General features: G+C 43.0%; 1 pseudogene; it reads left to right on the top strand.

Moving 5' to 3' along the window:
• The first annotated feature begins 616 nt into the window (after positions 1–616).
• LOC144325594 (U6 spliceosomal RNA) lies at positions 617–717 on the top strand (annotated as a pseudogene).
• The last annotated feature ends 16316 nt before the right edge of the window (positions 718–17033 follow it).

Below are 17033 nucleotides of genomic sequence, written 5' to 3'. Positions count from 1 at the left end.
TAATGCCATATTATCTTTATATCCTGCATCATTTTAACATTCATACATTTTGCAATGCTTCTGCAGGTAGTCTTTAAATTTCTTCCAGTCCTCTTCCACTAACTCTTCTCCCAGATCTCAGATTCTGCCAGTCATTTCTGCCAATTCCATGTAGTCTATCAGTTGCATCTGCCATTCTTCCAGAGTGGGCAAATCTTGTGTCTTCCAATGTTTTGCGATAAGTATTCTTGCTGCTGTTGTTGCGTACATAAAGAAAGTTCTGTCCTTCTTTGACACCATTTGGCCAACAATGCCCAAAAGGAAGGCCTCTGGTTTCTTAGGGAAGGTATATTTAAATACCTTTTTCAATTCATTATATATCATTTCCCAAAAAGCCTTGACCCTTGGGCACGTCCACCAAAGGTGAAAGAATGTTCCCTCAGTTTCAAAAATTTTATAAAAAAAAGAAAGACAGGTTATGAAATTATACACGTTTGTATGTCTTTTTATATGTTTGTATTGTTTTAAAAATATTGTAAAACCAATAAAAAATTTTATATATATATAAAAAAGAATGTTCCCTCAGTTTCTTTACATTTCCAACACTTATTATCTGGCAAGTGGTATATTTTTGCAAGCTTGACTTCGGCAGCACATATACTAAAATTGGAACGATACAGAGAAGATTAGCATGACCCCTGCGCAAGTCCTATTCACATTAAACCCATTGAAGTTAATGAACAAGACTAACTTAGGCTAATTACTTTCAATGAGTTTATACCATGCAGGTTTTTGTTGACTACAAACCCAAATATTTAAAGCACACAACTTTCCTCAAAGACTTCTGGAAACCATAGCTTACCCCTCACAGAGCTACAATTCCCATCACCCTTAACAGTTCCAGAGATGCTTTAAATGTATGGTGTGGATGTGACCATCGTTTCATATTGCTGTCAATCAAGGATAGGGCTCCAAATTCAGCCCACTAGGCCTCTGTTTACTGGACTTTCAGGGCTCCCCCCTAACCCACACCTCCTCCCCAAGCACAGGAGCCAACTCCTAGGGGCTGAGGTCCCTTCGCCCCCCAATAAAATATTTGAGGGGCCCTGCCCCCCCAGTTTAACGGCCATTTGCATTCAAATGGTGTGTGTTTGCCGCATCATGTAATTGATTATGTGGGACAGGACTTACCTGCCCCCCAATTTTTTATTCAAGTTGGCACCCCTTTCCACAGGCCACACCCCTTCCTTTTGGCCATCCCTTTTGGCCAACAGCCCCACTCTGTGCTCTCCTTGAGTGCCCTGAACTGTGATAACACTTCTTGCCTTTTGACTTGGAGATCTAACTTTTGTCTGGCTGAAAGCTATCCTAGTGCACAAAGTCTCTAGAGGGTTACCTACCAGGGACAATAGCTGTTGAGCTACAGCATAAAACTCCCCATCTACCTACCTACCTGTGAACTGCCACTCATGAGTTTGGCATTTTCGCCACGGTCTTAGCAAGCTGGTACTGTATTGCAGCCCTCTGCAAAAGAGCCTAGAAAATAGCTGTAATTTCCAGCCCTGCTCTCCTGGTCTATTCCATGCCTGACTTTCAAGTGCAGTGAAGATACCCTTCATATAATTCATCTACATTCCCCTTCAATATCTTAGACTTTCAAACTGCTAATTCTTCTCTAAAAGCCCTACCAATAAACGCGAACAAAAACGTCCCTCTGTAGCCCTTCGTATCTCTGAATGGGCACATTCCTCTAACCCCTCCGATAAAGGACATTCTCTTGTTCCCTTTTGTTCACCAACCCAGACACATTTGCAGCGGACACAATATATATACTGTATCTGCGGAAAACTTTCCGCCGCAATTATAATAATCCTATTGTATGAGGTTTCCTACAAAACTCACCAGTGGCAGGCCCAGTAGCGTCATCAGAAAATGATAGCTGCTGTGGAGGACGGCTTGTGGCCTCCTATCTCAAAGGATGGAGAGTGAGTTCCTGACAGAGGGAGTCAGAAAGAAAAAAAAGATCAACACACACCCCTTGTGTCTATGGTAGGTAAAGGATGGGATAGTGGTGACCACCAACTAGGATGGCTTAGAGAAATTTATGGAGGATAAAGCCACCACTGACTGCAAACCATGATGCCCATGTCCTTCCTTCACTGTTGGAGGCAGTATGCCTCTGAATGCCAGCGGCTTGGAATCACAACTGGGGAGAGTTGCATTCTTGTCCTGCATGTGGGCTTCCCATAGGCATGTGCCTGACCCCTGAAAGAACACAAATATGGACTACATGCACCACTGGCCTGATCCAGCAGGACTCTTCTTACATCAAAGGACTATAACAAGTCCCATGGGGAAGGCTGACTTAGGAAATGATGAGCAAGACCACCTAACTCAGAATTGCCTCTGAATACCAGCTGCTAGGAGTCACAAGTAGGATATTTGCTGTCATACTCAGGTCCTGCTTGCAGGCTTCTCATTAGGGCATGTGGTTGGCCACTGTGAGAACAAGATGCTAAACTAGATGGACCTTTGGTCCGATCCACCAAGGATCTTCCAATGTTCTTAACAAGGGGAGGTAAGGCTTTTCTTACGTTCTTCCTCCGCCTTCTCACTATCTAACAGTCTTCTCCATCCTGATCTGCTCTGAATGTTGCTAAGACTCCGACTCCCATCATCACTGATTGTTGGCCATGCTAGGTGGAGCTGATGGGAATTCAAGTCCAACAACGTCTGGAGGTCACCAGGTTGGGGAAGAGCTGATCTAATATTTGCAGCAAGAACTTAGGAGAAACTATAGTTATGTATAGTTATATGACAACAACTCCACACATTACTGGACCCTAGGCACTCATGATACTTATCTCATTCTCCCAGTCACTCTTCCCATGTATCCTTTGATTTAAAGCAGGAATGGGTAGCATTTTAGTTTTAGTTCATGGATTGCATTTAACCTTGGACGACCCTGCATGAGTTGTAGAGTTGTAGGCTGGTGCTGGTAGTGGGCATGTGCAAAAAATGGAGATGCCAGACATTGAACCTAGCTCCTTTGACAACAAAAGCTGATACACCAAGCCAGAGCCCTTCCTTCTCAGAAGCTGAGCATTGCTTGAGCATTAAGATTTGCATTCATTGCTCCACCCACTTTTGCCTCTGGCCCCACTCACCACTGGCATGTGGCCCCCAGAAGGGAATGTGGACCTCCAGCTGACAATGTTTCCCCACCACCGTCCTAGGGTCTCAGACAGGGATTCTCCTCAGTCTATTCTTTGGGACTGAAAATGGGGTCTTCTTTGTGCAAAACAAGGGCTTTCCCACTGAGCTATGGGCTCACTAGAGCTGTAACCTCAAGCGACAATCCAGAACAGAATGAGGCCTTAGCATGACACTAATCCTTCCTTTCCTGTCCCAAACCAATCCAAAAGACTATTAAAGTAAATGTCTATGATATCACCCTTGGAGCTGTTCAGGTTTTTTCCAGAGAGGGTGCCATTTTTGCTGACCATAACTGTACCTTTCTTCTTTTCTCCTTGGTATTCTCCAGAAATCTGTGTGTTTTCCATTATATCCCCCCACCCCCCAAAAAATTGGCTTATTCTTCTGTAGGCTTAAAATAAGAAAAAGAATGAGGGTGGTGGTGGTGGGGAATGAGGAAGAGATCACAAGGCCATTTCTTTCAGAACGGCATCTCTCTGCCCTATGCCTGTGCACAATAGATTTTCCACATGAGATGAAAGGGCAAACACAATTTGCTATCAATTTTGACTCTGTAGAGTGATGTAGCATATAATCTCTTTATTTTTTTTTGCTTGCAATTTGTTAGAGATGGTTGCTAGGTAATGCTTTCCAGCCCCCGTCTCCCCCCCTCCTCTCGCACACTAAGCATCAGTGATCTAATGTGGGAATATGTTGTATTATATAATTAAGCCCTTGGTGGCGCCGACGTCCGTGTGAGAAAAGCCTCGAATATCTCTTTCACATTAGCAGGAATGTTATTAAAATGTTGTGCGTGGGCAGATGACAAGTGTCACGAAAGACTACAAAGCTCTCTGCTTCTCTCCCTGTGTTAAGAGAATCTATGGCCTACTTTTCACAATCAACAGATGAGATGGACAGTCTGTTTCTGGACCGTATGGCTTCAAACTGCGGGGGAAGTTCTGGTCTGAAGCAGGAAACCTTTTTCTGTTTTGGGTGTATGTGTGTTACATGTCCTTGGGGTGATCTTCTGGAAGGATGGAACATGCTGCTGGAGGGCAGGAGGAGGACTGCTTGCTGTGGGCCTGAAAGACCTGCCCTTGCCTCTTCCCACATGGCTTAGGGTGTGGCTTGACAGGCTTCACAAGGACTGCAGCTGCTTTTAAATTGTTTAGAATTTTTATCTGTGTTGTTTTAAATGAGACCATCAGATGTCAAAGAGAACAACAACTACCAGACTTTTAGAAGATATCTGAAGGCAGCCCTGTTTAGGGAAGCTTTTAAAGTTTGACGGACTACTGTATTTTAATATTTTGTGGGAAACTGCCCAGAGTGGCTGGGGAAACCCAGCCAGATGAGTGGGGTATAAATCATCACCACCACCATCATCATCTTGGCTGTGAGCCCTGGAAGACCTGCACCCTGCCTTGCTGGCCCTTTCCCATCTGGCCTAGGAGAGTGGAGTAATGACTGACTCCAGCTACAAAAGCTGAAGCTTGTTGAAAAGATTCTTGGGCTGGAGTATTGTTTACAGGGGGTTGAGAGAGCTGTTGCTGTTATTGATATTATTGTTGTATTTTTAGTTTTAGATCTTATGATTTACATGGAAATTGTTTCCATTTGATTGATGTGTTTTCTTTATTCTTTATGACTTTGGTTATGTTTGTAATTATGTAAATCTTGTCATGTTGTAAGCCGCCTTGAGCATAGTTTCAACTATGGAAAGGCGACATACAAATAAAATGATGATGATGATGATGATGATGGGCAGAGCCAGAGCTGATGATGGATGGAGCCAAAGACTGAAGTGTACTGGATTAACTAATCCAGAATAAAGCTTCAATTTTCACCGTTGCTACCTTTAACTGGAATTCCCGGTCCAGCCAGGTCTGCTCAATTATAAGCTCCAGTGGATTTGATGGGTTTACCTTCAAATAAGTATATAGCAGAACAGTATGGCTACTGTTTAGGAAAACAGTTCTGGAAAAACAAATACAGCCCTTTCAAATCAATCTGAGACTACAAAGAAAGAGGACAGGGAAAACTTTATTAACAGCCAGGAAAATGAAAGTGGAAACAGAGAAGAAGGAACTCTGATGGGGACAGGTAAGTGGGGAGCTTCAGGCAACAGGGGCCACACGAAATGAGGTCGGGGCCTACTGGTTGCCTACTTGTGTTCTCACTTAACCTTCTCCCTGATATGGTGATAATCTGTGTGTAAGAATTTAATTGTATGTTCTTTGGAATAAAAGAGCATACCGAGTGTGTAGAAACTAGGCTAATGTACAAAGGTATACTTTACATGCATTGCTCCACCCACTTTTGCTCCTGGTTCCACCCACCACTGACATGTGGCTCCTGGGGGGTTGGTGGAGGAAATTGGCCTTTGGGCTGAAAGATTCCCTATGAAAGATTCATTTATGATCAGCTGTGCTCAGACATAAGCATAAAACAGAGCGGATTCTGCACATGCATCCCTGGCTGGACGAGGGACTGTCCACAAATGTGACTACCTTCCTGACTCCAACAGATTGCTGGGCATCCTGATCTGATTATTGTTGATAGCAATATTCACCTGTTTACACAGGAGAGACGGAGGAATCAGGGGGCCTAGCCAGGCTGCCCCCTTCCCTTCTACCTGACTTGATTTGTGGTGCTAGTCTCAATAGTTTGACTGAGACTGTGAGTGTGCAGTTAAATATGCGAAGACATCTAGCATAGGGAAGGAGGTGAAATAACTGCATCTCATGATCACCTCATTTTGCATCTCATAGCCTCTATTTTATCCTCAATGGTTAGAGATTACAAGTCAGTCAAAGCACTTCTACTTATGCAGTGTTAAATAATATAGCACTAAAGCCAGCCGATTTCCATGGTTGGACGCCTCGTGTTGACAGATACACTTATTGATTGTATAATGGGACAAAGCCAGCATGTTCAGGTGATGTAACAATAGGGGAAACAGTGAATAGCTCTGGAAGAGGGAACATCTATTATCTGAAGCTCATCTGGCATGCAATTTTTGATCTTCTAACCAATTGCTCAGAGCCGGAGGGTCGTTCGTTTTAAAGCAAAAGGAGGCTGAGATTTTCTCCTTCTGTCAGATTTTAAAGGTGCCAGCTTAATTTTATTCTGTTTTCTTCAGCATGCTGCAAACTCCTAGGGTTAGAAGCTGAGTCAGATCCTTGGTCCATCTTGCTCAGGACTGCTCACACGGTCTGAACCCGTGACCTTCTCAGATGCTTCACTACCGAGCGACAGCCTTGCCCCAGAATGGCAAAGCAAAATCATCTTCTACAAAGCAGTAAAGTATCTTTTAATCTGGAGAACAGCAAGAGTTGGATGCTTCGTGAAGGAAACTCTTTCCATGATGTTATACAAAGCGTCTTTTAGCAGCATTGGAGAGGTACATTTTGAGGGAGTCTGTGCCCCAACATTGGTGCATTTCCTTGATAAATGCTCACAAAAGCTGGAGGCAGGCATTGCAAAGAATAGCCCTAATCAGGTGTTGTGCTGTGTTTAAACAATTTGTGGGAGAGAAAGGCTCGTAATGATGTAGGCTCCAGCCCTGCCCCCAAACACCCACATGTGGGACTTCCCCATATGTTGAGAGAGGGGATCTGAAGGGTACATCAGTTGAACGCACTTTTGAAATCTGCTTCAGAGCTTCTCTCTCAATGTAGAGATTCTGGGGGCAGAGCAGGCATAGATAAGGATATTGAGGGTGAGGGTGCCAACTTGAATAAAATATGGGGGGGGGGTGTAGATAAGCCCCGCCCTCCATAATCAATCACAAGATGTGGTGCATCCAACCATTTGAATGGCAATGCTCATCAACTCCCCCCTGGCCCCTTCAGATATTTTATGGGGGGCAATGAGTTGTTTAAGGATATTTAAAATATGACCTGAATAACTAAAAAATGATGAATCATAGAAATGAAAGTACCTGACACAAAAGCCATCTTGTCTGTTTTCAACCATGTGATCCTGATATATATATGTGTGTGTGTGTGTGTGTATATATATATATATATATATATATATATATATATATATATATACATACATACACACACACACACACACACAAACACACACACACACACACCTATACAGTGGTACCTTGGATTACATACGCTTCAGGTTACATACACTCCACTAACCCAGAAATAGTGCTTCAGGTTAAGAACTTTGCTTCAGGATGAGAACAGAAATCGTGCTCCAGCGGCGTGGCAGCAGCAGGAGGCCCCTTTAGCTAAAGTGGTGCTTCAGGTTAAGAACAGTTTCAGGTTAAGTACAGACCTCTGGAACGAATTAAGTACTTAACCTGAGGTACCACTGTATGTATGTACACACACACCCCTCCCTTCATCTGGAGATCTCAGGGCTTTAATATTTAATATAAATATTAAAGTAGCCCCCATTGGAGGATTTGGACCCTACTGAGCAAGATGGACCAAGGATCTGACTCAGTATAATGCAGTTTCCTCGGTTCCTGTACCAATGACTAGTGGTGCTGGTGATCTTGTTTGCAGGTCTGGCCTAAAAGGCAGCCACGGCATTTTAATTCTCTCCACCTACGTTGTGTGTAAGGACAGTCTGATCTTTTCCAATCAAGTCATCTCCTTGAACAGGGCAAAGAGCTCTTGCGATGAGTAGCTTACCTGGCTGTTATTGCTTATTTTCTTGTATAAGACAGATTGGACATGGACGAGGGCTCTTGTGCTCTTGAGAATCACAAGGATTTCACAAGGCATGGTCCCAAGAAGGTATTCACAGACTGAGTTATGCCTTCCATTTTATTTTTCCTCTACATCAGTGTCTTATAACTCCCCAATTTCTCATTTGTTTCATAGACTATTCTACCAGTACGGCCCACTTTCGCAAGGAAGCTGCCTTGCACCACTTTTGTTATATCCTGGGGATTTTGTTCATAGTTTATGTCTTCGGCGCAGTACAAAAAGGCTGATGGACTCAAACCTTACAGGGAATGTAATCCATTGTGGACCTTAATTTGAAGAGCTACTGGCCTTGACTCAGCCTTGGAATCTGGATGCGAAGCCGGCACTGAGCTCTGAAACATTTCAAATGGGATGCTGATATATTTCTTGCTTTACGTGAATCTTACATTTTGTGCCCCTGCCTTCTCTCGCACACTGCTACACCTCCTGTTGAAGGAATACAGAACAGGATTTCATTGTCAACAGGGGCAGCTTAATCTAACCAGCTTCGGTGCTTCACTGCTGCCTGGCATTTCAGCAGCACCAGTGTCTGTTTCCAGACGCTAATATCAAGCTGTGGAACCTGAGGACTTAATATTTGAAATGAGCTACATACATACATCAGGGCCAGCCCAAGACATTTTGGCACTTGAGGCAAACCCCCAAATGGCACCCTCCCTGCAAGGGAAGAAGGCTTGAGTGAAGATCTGCATCAGGAAAAAGGGGGTAACATTCACTTGGGATAGCTCAGTCAGTAAAGCATGAGGCACTTAATCTCAAGGTCGTAGGTTCAAGTCCCATGTTGGGCAAAAGATTCCTGCATTGCAGAGGGTTGGACTAGGTGACACTTGTGGTCCCTCCCAACTCTACAATTCTTTGACTCTGTGACATTGGGATCCGCTGCCCACGGCAATCCTGCTGCCTGAGGCACTTGCCTCACCTTGTCTCATGGCTTGGCCCTGCCAACCATTGTTACTGGTGGGATAGGAATAACCATGTATATCCACCTGAACTACTGTAATGGGCTGTGTGTGGGCTGCTCTTGGAGATGATCTGGAGGCTCCAGCTAGTGCAGAATGCAATTGCTAGGCTAATAGGTGGGACAGCTCTATGGGATTATGTCTCACCAGTCCTGAAAGTGCTGAGCTGAGCTGAGCTGACTACTGGACCCAGTTGAAGGTGTATAAAGCCTGGCATGTAAAGTCTGCCTCTTCTGGCTCTTATTTGGTTCCAATAGGAAGGTAATGGGGTATTACGGTCATTTCATTGGGATTTTTAAAAAAGTTTATTAATCAATTTAGCGCCATCCATATGTAGAATAGGTTGAGGGAGGAAACAGGGAGTGGACAGAAGAAGAAGCAAAGAATGACAAATATATATACATATGTGTTTGCATCTTTTAGTTGGAGAACTGCTTCATGGAATTTGAGGAAGTGTGAGTTTTGTAGGATACCTGTGTTTCAGTTTCCATTGGGAATGGAGAAAAATTTGATTCACACTAATCCACACTTTCTGAAACAATAAACAAATTGAAGCAAAGCTATCCTACAAAATTCATACTTCTCCAAATTTAGCAATGTCATTCTCCTGGCAAGTAACGTATACAAGAATACACATCCTGGGGTAAGGTATGCATAGAAAATCATGTATTAGGGAAATAGCATACACAAATGCATTATATTTGGCTAAATATCATACAAATGTGTGTGTATTAGGATAAATCTACATGAAAAGCAGATGAATTTTCATGAGAGCTTTTTCAAGGGGGGGCGGGTTGATCCCGCAAACTGAAGTGGAAATGTGGAAAACTGAACATGAGATGGGGGGGGGGAGAGAAATAGAAATTGGCAGACTCACTCAACCCTAGTAATCATATGAGTCCAGAAAGTGCAAATCGGGTAGGTTCATTATCCTTTGTCCCCAAACTTGAGCAGATGAAATCATAAATTCTTAGATTTCATTTTCACCAAGGGGTTAAGAGTGGAGGTGAGAAATCATGCAAGACTTTTAAGGAGGGATTTAGGAAGAGAAAGTGTTGGGAGCACTGCATATATACAAAGGGAACTCTGACGTCATTCCCTGGAAGAAGCAGGAATGATGGTTACAGTTGTTAGAAACGAAAAGAAAGAAGAATCACCTTTTACAACTTATTGATTTCTCCGCTTCCAGCTGTCACAACTCAGTAGCTTTGCTCCGGCAAAGACAGGAAAGAGGCAAGCCTTCACTCGACACATCTCTTGCCCTTTGACCGGCTGGTGGAAGGCTGTTGGAGCAGGCCAGGGCTGCCTCTCCAGGAGATTCAGGCATCCGTTCTGCAGCAGCAGCAGCAGCAGCAGCAGCAGCAGCAGCCTGGGCCTGCTCAATGAATCAAACGATCTGGTGTTTTGAGACATTCCATTTGGAGCTCTATTTCATGCCATCTCCTTGGAGCCCTTTGCCCTAGTTTGGAGCCAGGCCTAGTCATCAGAAGCCGCGAGGCAGAGACTGTACAAGCCTGCAAGTCCCATTGCCCACAGAGGATTTAGGAGAACAACTGATCACATGACAAATGCATCTGATGCTGCTTATGTACCTTCAACAATACGGAGGAACTTTAATCCAGAAGAAATAAATTACTGTTGCCTTTTGCAGCCTGGTGGAATAATAGATGCAAAAGTTACTGGGAAAATAGGCTGAGTGATGGGATACAGTGGTACCTCGGGTTACATATGCTTCAGGTTACACACTCCACTAAGCCAGAAATAGTGCTTCAGGTTAAGAACTTTGCTTCAGGATGAGAACAGAAATCGTGCTCCGGCGGCATGGCGGCAACAGGAGGCCCCATTAGCTAAAGTGGTGCTTCAGGTTAAGAACAGTTTCAGATTAAGTACGGACCTCCAGAACAAAGTACTTAACCTGAGGTACCACTGTACATCCAGAATGGGCAAATCGGTCAATTTTTGTCCTCCCTGTTTTTCATCTTTCTGAACTTAAATTCAGTTGTCTGAATTTTTTTTTTAATCCCCACATAAATTCACCAGCAATTTCTCCTAGTTTTCACATTTTTAAATGCAAATTTGACTAATATACACATTTCCGCAAGGAATTTCCCTTAGCATTGCTTGGCTGGAGAACTGCATCGCAAAGGTCAAAGAAGTGAAACTCCTAAAGGTTGACTGTGCTTCAGTTCACATATTTTTCCACGTTTCAAGCATGCAAGAACAGGAAGCAATTTATTCCTGTTATTACTATTACAAAGTTAACACATATCCATGCAGGTCTTGGTGAAATTTGATTAAACTGACCAAGGTCCTAGGACCTTATTAAATCACTGCTTTATTTGTTGCCCATTAAAAAAAGAAACAACCCACACAATTGTTATTTGCAGGATTTACAGTTTTAACTGTGTTGTATTTTGTTGTCTACAACATTTATTTGCTACTTAATATAAAAAGAAATGATTTACATATGATATATTTGGCAAGAAACACAATGGATATAATTTTGTAAAAGAATACAACGTTCAAACAAGGCTTTTAAAAAGCTAAATAAAACACACTAAAGCTGTGCACTATCAATAAAACTGAGCAGAGCACCAAAATAAATATTACTAACATAAAAGCAAGCAAACAGCTGAAGAATCAGAGGGTTGACACGTACATCTTACCCGTTTAAAGTGGCATCATAGTGTTTTAAATGCATGGTGTGAATGTGACCCTAGGCTCCACTGCCTTTGTGAGAAGTGCAGTGCTTAAAGGTCCAACCCTGGCAGCACAGAGTTGTGTACTTTTCTGACTCTAGGGTTCCAGATAGCAGAGCTGTTGCAGCTACCAGTTCAACTGGTGCAATGATGGCCAAACTTGGGTCTCCAGTTGTTTTGGGACTACAATTCCCATCATCCCTGACCACTGGTCCTGTTAGCTAGGGATGATGGGAGTTGTAGTCCCAAAACAGCTGGAGGGCCAAGTTTGGCTATCGCTGAGCTGGCGCAATGTTTCAGGGGCCAACGACAGGCACCAAGGATGAGGAGTGATATTATAAAAGAAGCTTTATTCAGAGGAGCCTCTGGTAGAAATGATACTCAAGGCCTAAGAAAGGACCCAGGTCATGTGACTCCAAGGCAAGTCCTTAAATTGCCAAGTCGTTAATGTTTAGGGAGGGCGAACAAATTACAAGCTCTATCATTAATGTTGGCTGCTGTACATGGAATGGTTGGGGGAAGCACATTTCTCCCCCCCCCCACCCCCCAGCAGCAGAATGTATTGGACCAGCTTTAAGAATTTGCCTTTCTTCCTTCTTCCTTTCTCTCTTTCTCTTGTGATTTATTTCTTCAATTTATGGTCCACATTCTCCCATCAAGAGACAAATACAGGACAGATATTTGCTTATTCCAGATTTATTGCCTCTTACGTCAGCAGGCATTGTGGGGCAGCCATATGTAATGCTTCATAAATTACATACCAAATGATAAATGTTATCGAATAATGTGGCTATTGTTTGTGGGGCTTTTGAGCTGAGTGGGCTTGTTAACATCCCTTCAGTCCCCATTAATAATTTGTTGCCTAATTTTTTGTCCTTTGCAATTAGCACAAGGGCATTATACATAATATGGAAGAATGAATGAGTGTGTGTGTGTGCACGCACACACACACACACACACACACACACACACGTGATGGAGGTTCTTTTTACCTATTGTCAAACAACAAGCATTGCCATGTCATTGCATTCACTTTCTGTTGCCTCACTTACATATTCACAACACAGGAACTCTATTGCTGCAGTCATAGAAAGCTGCTGTATACTGACAGTGGCTTTCCAGGGTTTCAGGCAGGGGACATTTCCAGCCCTACCTTGGGATGCTGTTGGGGATTGAACCTGCAGATTCTCTACCTCTCAGCTATTGCCCTTCTTGAATGTTCCTGAAACCAACAAGGGAGATTTCTTTGAAACATTCTGTGCGAACAGATTTTAGATAGCTGTGTATCTGGTTGCAATTTCACATAAGAGCCCAGTGCTTCATCAGTTCCAGCCATTTTTCCAGAAAAAGAGGGGAGATCATGCCCATGAACTATCTAACATCTTCAGTAATAGGACAGTGCAGGGCTGTTTTTCTATTCTAGAATGCCTCCCTTGTCTTCTTATAATGGCAATGGTGCCCACCTGAGAGGTGCTAGAACTGAGTTCCAGTAAGTTCCGGCTGAAAAATGCCCTGGGCCAGTGGAGTATTTAACAAGGTGGAATGCTGTTGACAATACCTTCTTGCTATGATGGTGGTGAGTGAAAGGGACATTTTTATTAGTGTTATTAGTACTATCCTCATGAACATCATCACCATTTCCTTCAAGCCCCTGAATTACTTAGATCCAGAACCCATTTGAGATGGAAATGCACATTGAAAATATGCATTTCTGCAACCCACTCTGAGCCCATATACATCGGTATTAGCCACCCACTTAGCCTGCCTGGGCATGTGGGAAAAGTCATATGGTTCTCTGGACTTTATCCAGAAGACTCACTATCTAACAGAAGGATGTCTGACTGAATAGGCATGCAAAAATGCAGATTTATAATAGCAGGGAGCATAACACAGGGAGGAGGTGCCAAATGGGAGAGTCAGAGAAATTAGATTTGATAAATACATAGAACTGGGTAATATTTGGTGCATTTGTCCAAGAACTCAGGGCTGTTTTCCAACACTGAATAGTGTGTGTGTATGCACACACTAATCATGACACAGCTATTTAGGGATGTGGCGCGCAGTTGGAAAAATGATAATAATAGTCCATGTTAGAAATAGCATAGTGGCTTGTGAGGAAGGTGAAGGATGGCTTATTTTCTAATGGCATTTTGTACATTTGCGACACGAGCCACAACACGACAGTTTCAACAGCAGAAGTGGGGAGCAAAGAGTAACAGAAAGCATAGCATTGTGGATCACACTTGGCTTTGGCTTCCATTTCTGTCATGAACCCTGTGGTGATGTCATGGAGGGGATGAGAGAATTCCAAAGAGGTGGGGTCCAGGATTCCTTAAGGACCTCCTGGCTCTGTATACACCTATCTGATCATAGGGAGTTTTGAGGGAAGGTGCTGCTGGAGTTTCCCCTTGGCTCAGAGGCAAGGCTCGTTGTGGCGATCACACAGGGTCCCCGGATGTTTGATGGCCTATTGATCCCTGTGCCACCACTGTGATCGCTTCCCCGCTGCCACCAACCCGTTTCTCTTGGGTACACACTGAGTCCAGACAGTTGCTAACATTAAACCAAATAAACAAGTTTATTTTATAAGCATTAACAAGTTTATGGTTTCAGATAATTTTTCTTGTCAGTTTCTTAACCTTAGTTTCTTTACCGGCCTATACCTTCCTAATACCTTCTAACTGATTATCCCAAGCGTTTAACTGACTCCTCTTAACAGATTCTCTCACATCAAACTAGCCCAACCCACAGACTTATCCTCCCTCTCCCTTATCTAACTTCAGACTCACTTCTTAACAACTCTAACTCTAACTCTAGCTCCTCCCCTTGGGTTCCTATTGGTTAATCATTTTACACTTAGTTAACCCTTTCCTTATGACCTAGTATGATGTCACACACCTAGGAGGGCAAACGCCACACTCGTAACCTCCAAGTCTCATGGACCCCATTGTATGGAACTCCCTTGCAGTTGACGTCTGGCAGGCCCCATCTTTCCTGAACTTCAAGCACTTAGGGAATACTTGTATTTTTCAGGAGGCATTTTATAGTTTTAACCAATCTGTATCCTTAGTTACATTGTATGCCGTTCAGAGACAGTCGGAACGAAGTAACACAGAAATTATTGAAATAGATAGAAGGATGTCATCTTCAAGGGTTCAGCATCAGACAGAACGTGGCGGTTGGGACATCCATTCAGTCTCCACCACTGTTTTTGAAATGCAGACAAGCTGGTACAGGCACAAGCACTAATTCAAATAACTGCTTATGGCTTTAGAGACCATAACCAACACATAGATTGAACATTTGAATGGAGTTTCTCCCTTCAGGAGCAGTGTATCCTTGAATAAGTGGCGACAAAGAGTTTGTGAGTTTCCCAGAACTTACCCAGAAGCACCTGGCTGGCTGCAGTTAGAGAAAAGCTGGAACCAGAGCCTTTTTTTCCAGCTGGAACTCACCAGAATTCAGTTCCGGCATTACTGACGATGTTAAACAGTTCATGGGCCTGATCTCCCCTGCAATTTTCTCCCCCCCCCCCTGCGGGGTACAGGGAGGAAATCAAATTGCCCCTCCCTTGGTCATTAGAGTCCTCATTTGATTAGAGGGGGTGATAACACCCCCACTCCTTACTAGGGTTGCCATGTGTCCTCTTTTTCCAGGACACGTCCTCTTTCTCAGGAATAAAATTTCTGTCTGGGTGGATTTTTTTTAAATTTGCCAAAATGTCTCTGATTTTCTTTCTGGATGAGACATAGACATAACTGGTGGGTGAAGACTTGCTTTCCTATTCTCTTCTCCTGCCCTCCTCAGCAATATATCACAGCTTCTAAACTACATGTAGTTGGGGTATTTAAAATGAGAGTCGTCAGAGCGTCATCTTTTTCGCTCTTCAAAATATGGCAACCCTACCTTGGCTGATCTGTATGGATCTGTGGAGGAGGGAGGTTGTGTGTGATCTGTATGTGACTGTGTGGATGGAAGAATGTGAGGTGGGTACACCCAATGGCAGGCAGCCCCCAGAGAGTTAAAAAGGTAAAGGTAAAGGTACCCCTGCCGGTACGGGCCAGTCTTGTCAGACTCTAGGGTTGTGCGCTCATCTCACTCTAGAGGCCGGGAGCTGGCGCTGTCCGCAGACACTTCTGGGTCACATGGCCAGTGTGACATCGCTGCTCTGGCGAGCCTGCACCAGCGCAGCACACGGAACGCCGTTTACCTTCCCACTATAAAGCGGTACCTATTAGGCAAGGCTAAATGCTCCTCTTGACCTCAAAGGCATGACTTATCCCTGTTGGGTGTGCATTTTTGGATCGGTTACAGGCAAAAATAGCATTTACGTACAAATAACTTTTTTAAAAAAATGTGATGACTGAAAAATAGCCAATTTTTGTTTGGCAGCTGAGAAGTGCAACAAAATTATTTTGATGCCCACACTGAGGGCTCCAAATCAGACTATTAATGTTTCATAGAGTGATTTGCCTGCACTGTTTCGTCTGTTGTTTTCTGCATACATTTTTTCCTTTTAAAGTAATTTTGATATGGTTTATGGCTCCACCAAATAAAATAAAAAACTTTTAAAAATGTCATTAGAAATTGAATTAGCAATGGCATTCAAGAGAGGTTGGATAAGCCAGTGTCCAGACCACACCACATTCAGCAGAAAGTATCTTTCTTTCTTGATGATTTTGCTGAGAAGCAGAGTGATGTCCTATTGCATCTTAATGATTCTTAAAAATATCAAGCAGGCATTAATTGTATTGAGTTTGAATTCAGAAAGGGGTTTATTGGCTTTCCAACTTATCAAAGGAGAGTTCTGTGTTTGAATTAGTCCTTTATTTGAAGGGGTGGTCTGATCCAAGTCTGGTTTAAAGATAAATCAGTGTAAGAGGGCGGGGGATTTTAAGGAAATTGAAGTCACCCATTAACTGTTAGCAATACCAGACTGAACAGAACTGGCACACAAGTTACTTGGTATTTACTTGGTCAGTTCTACACTCCCTCCCCACTGCAGTGAGATGTATTGTATTTGTATTTAATTTTTCAGAATTTCTAAATATGCATCTACACATATACATTAGAATATAGATTTTACACCAATTTGTGTCCTCCTTTTCACTGCTGTTTTTCATGATGTGTAAGTAGCTATTCTATAATGACAGATCAGACTTCCAAAGACTCTCTTTGCCTTTATTAAGATCGCTCTTTCCCCCATATTCACAGTGTTTCCTTACCTGTTCATTTTCACATTTTATGTGATTTTCAGTGTGATGTGAAAACAATTCTGGAAATCTAGTGGAATCTAAAGGAAGTCTAGCACTCATTTCTGTGCTGCTCCTAGAAAAGAAATATTAAGGGAGATTTGCATTGACACAATCTGATGTGGTATCCTGGCATATAGTTATTTCTTGCCGTTTAAAATTTAGTTTGACATGGCATTATATCGATCAGAAATCCACAGTTTCATA

Source organism: Podarcis muralis, chromosome 14 (genome assembly GCF_964188315.1).
Source record: "Podarcis muralis chromosome 14, rPodMur119.hap1.1, whole genome shotgun sequence".
NCBI classification, from domain to species: domain Eukaryota; kingdom Metazoa; phylum Chordata; class Lepidosauria; order Squamata; family Lacertidae; genus Podarcis; species Podarcis muralis.
This window is presented reverse-complemented; position numbering and strand designations above follow the sequence as displayed.